This window comes from Pteropus alecto, unplaced genomic scaffold, assembly GCF_000325575.1.
Source record: "Pteropus alecto unplaced genomic scaffold, ASM32557v1 scaffold79, whole genome shotgun sequence".
Classification (NCBI taxonomy): domain Eukaryota; kingdom Metazoa; phylum Chordata; class Mammalia; order Chiroptera; family Pteropodidae; genus Pteropus; species Pteropus alecto.
Window position 1 is genome coordinate 16,291,470 of NW_006494612.1, and position 5,060 is coordinate 16,296,529.

Consider the following 5,060-nt stretch of genomic DNA (forward strand, 5'->3'; position numbering starts at 1 on the left):
CAAATTTTGATATGATTAAATTGACTTTCAGATTCCTTTAATTTCTTCTTGATCCACCCCTAAAAGTATACAACAGGCTAAGCAACATAAGCTGGGGTTATTCTTCTCCTATTACCCCAGCATTACCTCTGGGCTTATTTAAAATGGATTATTATGAATAGAATGAATACTGAGTCCTGAACTGTGGTTGAGAATCGAGCATGTTGGAGCCTGTGCACTCGGAAATAAGTGCCTTTACTGACAGCTAAGCCAAAAGGTGCTCCTCGTGGAAAGTCTAACCAAATGACACAACTCTGAAAATTGGTAATGATTAGAGCTTTTATGATCCTTCGGTCCAGCAGGTTTTCAATTTTATAACATAGATAATATACAAGTCTTCCTTGAAACTCCAAGAGGACAGATACCACATCTCCCATGCAATCATTCATTCAGCTAACAATTTTTGAAAATTTTGTTTTGTGGAGGAGCTATTTAGTTTAGCAGCTAAGAGCATCAGCTTTGGAGTTAACCCAAGTTGGTGGCACTAGCCTTAGACAAAAGCAGGAGGTGGAAAGGTATGTTGGGGTCTGCCCTGGGCTCTACATTTTAGAAATCCCTGTTCTGACCTCTGGGCCTAGCATCGAGGGGAATGCGGGGTCAAGGGGCACACTTCCATGGAGCCTGTGGCCTATGCACCAATCCTGCCTTTTAGGCCATCATCTAGATACTGGGGACCCTGGCCTTTCCTGACCAACAGCCCAAGTCTATTTCCTACCTGCTCAAGCCTCTCCCAGGTCTGTTCTTCTGAAAGTGCCACTACTGGCGATCACATGTAGGCTCAAGAGGGGGTCAAGGAGCAGGCATCTTGAGAGTTGTGGAGGGAGCTTGGCTGTATAGACTGGCACAGAGGCATCGTGAAGAATAAAAATGTTTAACACAGTGCTTAGCAGATAGTGAATGCTAGGCAAATGTTATTTCTGATATATTCTTTTGTATCTTATTACATGATATTTCTGCTTTGAGAGAGAGAAAAAAATAACCATGAGAATACAAGATTCTACAAGGGGACACTATTTTAATTTTTAGTATTCAAAATGGAATCTTTTTTCTTTTTTTTTCGGTAACATGGCTTTTCTCCTGGCCCAATTCCAATACTCTGTATTCAAGCTAATTACATTCCTCCTCCACTGGATAAATTATTCTTCACTTCCCCCATAAAAACCATCATGTTATACTTGTGAAACAAAATAGCTTCTGTGTTCCACCACACATACAAAAATGATTGTATGTCAATACACAGTGTATTTTTCTGTGTGCTGATTTGAAGGCCACATTGGGATTTATTACAGTGAGATGTCAGTTTAATTCAATGATGTGTCCGAATAGTGATAGATTTCCTGTTCAATGGAGCACTATCACAAAAGACATTCTCCTGGTGACTTAATATGAGACAATCTTTTTTTATTATTATTACTTAGTATTATTTATGCCTACAGCACCTGTCTTCCTAGGTGGTCTCCCATCCAAGTACTAATGAGGCCCGACCCTGCTTAGCTTCCGAGATCAGACATCGTGCTCATTCAGGGTGGCATGGCTGTAGACCATGGACCATGGCTCCACTGAGGCACAAACCCAGGACCTTCTGCATGTAAAGCAGACGTGCTAACCGCTACACTATGGAACCATGTTCTTAATATAAGATAATCTTTTAAAGTATTATTTGGGTTGAGACAAAGCAGATGTGAGCTATCGAGCTTACCTCTAAGTTTCTTCATTCCCAGGCAAGTCATTTACCTCATCACTTTGACTTTTTCAATGCCAGAGACCTGAGCATTCATGAATTGGTATTCTACATTCATCTCAAATAATTAAGAGATGTGATTTTAAGATAAAGCTGATAAAGCTAGAGAGAAAAATATTGAGGATTTTAAGAGGTCACTTCTCCCTTTTCTCTCCTTTTCTTTTAGTTTAGGAGCACTTAGACCTAAAATCCCTTTTTTGGTGATTGATTTAGGAATGTGAGTTTCATGGAATGGTGGGAATGACTAAATAATAGTAGCAAATTTTCATGAGGGAATAGCAGCTTAGGGCCCAAGGCATGGCTTAGAGAGAACAACACAACAGCTTCCCCTTTGAGAAATATACTAAGAAACGTCATCTCTAAATCTAAACATTTTAAATACTTGGGTTTTAAAAACTTCATACAAGACAACCTTCACCAAGAGCTACCTTTTCCTGCTTTGTACTCATTCTGTAGGGACCTTACAATTGTGAATTGGGACTTCATTCCTCAAGCCTGGTCTGTGAGGCCGCTGTGTGCCAGGCACCGAGCTGCCTTCCCATGCTGTACGTGGAGAGCTGAGGTCACCCCCTTCTGCCCTATGTGAGGATTTACTGAATTACAGTAAATCCTCACTTAATGATGTGGGTAGGTTCTTGGAAACTGCGACTTTAAGTGAAATGATGTATAATGAAACCAGTTTTACCATGGCTAATTGATATATGAACAAGAGTTAAGTTCCTATTGCATATTTCTGGTCACAAAAACATCACCGATCTTGAAAATAATGACCCCAAACACTTCTAATATTAAACATTGACATAAATGTGAGCTTTACATACATTTTTAAAGATTCAAGGAAGATTAATAAAAACAAGTAAGAGAATGACTTTCCAACCCGCTTATTCCAGTTCAGGGTCGAGGGTGGCCAGGGTCACTCCCAGCAGCTCAGGGTACCAGGCGGAAACCAACCACAGACAGGCACCCTTCCATCACAGGGCACACCCATGCCCACACCGACTTAGAGAGTTAGCCCACACTCACTCACACTGGGACATTCAGGCACGCCAATTCACCTAACGTATACACCTTTGGGATGTGGGAAGAAATCGAAGGACCTGGAGAAAATCCACGCGGATATGGGGAGAATGTGCCAACTTCACATATAGTGACCCCAGCTGGGAATCAATATTTTTGTTCTCATCAATGTTATAACAAAATGACGTTGAACTGAAAGACCTTATTCGAGGACCTGAGTATTGTACTAGGTTCAAGCTGAGGTAACCCAGATACTGTGACTTTTCAACTTTTGATCTGAAATGTTTTCCTCATTCAAATTTCCTACCGCTAAAGCAGGCAGGTATTTGAAGCAATGATACAGGTCATTCAGGCCCAAATAACTATTTGAGAAAGGAACTAACTGAATAATTCAATGAAATATGACTGTTTTATCTGATTAATTCTGAAAAAAAATATCAATTATTTGTCTTTTGGTTTGTATCTATTGACGTATAATTTAATTTTTTTTTTAAGTACTACTTTAGTCTCACTGCAAAGATTGGCGGTAGAAAGAATTTAGATTATCATCCCAGTTATTACTATCTTTTTGCATACTAGGCATAACCTTTTCTCCAAAATGGACTCAAATTGGTAACTACAAAATAGAATTTTACTATAATAAGGGTGTAATAGGCATTCTGTATAGTAACGTTGCATGATTTCAGAATGCTATACTTTATTTCTCAAGGTATGTCTCTCCACAGATGGAAAACTGTGGACATAAGAAGAAAAACTATGTTTTTGGTTTCTCCAGCAGACCAATATGCTTGGCACATGGTAGATGTTCAACTGACTTTATGCTTTAACAAATAAAGAAGAATTTAAGAGAGTTGACTAAATTGATTGATTAACAATTCAATTAAGCAACCAGTTGGTTAAGATCTACTTAAAAGGACACTTGTTAGCTTTGTAGTGACCACCTAAACAAAACTTGTGGTTAATAGCAGGAGAATGATAGATACTAGAAAAATGAAATCAGAGGTAATATGAACACCACTTGTAACCATATATAAGACATGTGGAAGTGAGACCTAGGTTTAAAGCATGGTTTGGCCATTGACTAATCATGTATTTTGGAATAAGATTCTTAACTTTTTAAACCTCTCAGTGCCTACATTTCCTCATCAGCAAAATGAAGACAATAATAGCCTTCATCGTGCTCTTGTATTTATTGCTCTAATGTGTATAACTGCTAAGCATAATGCTTGAAACTACTCAAGATATAGAAGCTATTATTTTTATTAAGAAACTCATATTGTTTCCTGTTATACTTCATAAAAAGGAATATGAGTAGATTATAGGTACGATTCCTTCAAAAAATCTCTAAATAAAGGAAACACAAAGCTGAAAGCATATTGAGTTATTAACTTTCATTGAAGTGTTTAAGGTGGTGCAACAGGAATTTGAAATTTCATTTAAATTTTGTGAGCTTTGCTAGACCGCAAAGTCTAAAAAGAGGAGAGAATAGTAGTCTACTCAAAGTAAGCATTTCTTTCTAGTTCCCATAGTTCTCTCAGTACTATCAAAACTCTCATTTTTGGTGGTTCCACTCCTTTACCTCTTAACCAATTATTGTGATCTTCCTTTCTGCTCCCGTCCACCACCATACTTTGTGTTGAGATCACTTATGCTTTGACTATTACAGTAGTGCTCACTGCCTGCAAGCACAGGTGGAGGCCCTTGTCTCCCCAATTCCTGTCCATGAGAAGTAGCATGACCTGGTCCCCAGAGATGGGATTGTAGCAGGATGGTATGTGTTAAACTCATTTCTAGAGATGCTCCGGGCCCTCCTGTTCTCACAACTGTTTGTTCTCACCTCTCTGAGCCGCCCTTCTCACACTGATCTTGTCTTGCCATGAGAACGGTTGACCATGGAGGGTTAAGAATTGTGAGATGTCTTGGCACTTTTTGGTCTAAGCTCCAGTCCTGTCTCTGCTTAGACAAACAGAGTTGTCCGTACAATCCATCCATTTGGATTCGAGCCAAAGATATCATTTGTTAGGAGTTAAGACTCCATAGTATTAAAGGACATGCTTTTGCTGGGCTTGGTCTCTGTTCATAGTTTCCCTTGGAAACTGCTCAGCATTGAGTTATACATTTTAAATAGGTGGATTGTGTGGTATATGAATTATATTTCAATAAAGCTGTTGAAAACAGTGTTTGAGGATTTGGGCTCCTGGCTCAAAGTCATCTCTTTTAAATTCATTGATTTCCCCCCAAAGTCTCCAAATTGATCTCTTGC

General features: G+C 39.0%; 1 pseudogene; it reads right to left on the bottom strand.

Annotated features, from left to right (window-relative positions):
* Nucleotides 1-1,466: 1,466 nt before the first annotated feature.
* On the bottom strand, nt 1,467-1,581 carry LOC112474388 (annotated as a pseudogene).
* Nucleotides 1,582-5,060: the final 3,479 nt, after the last annotated feature.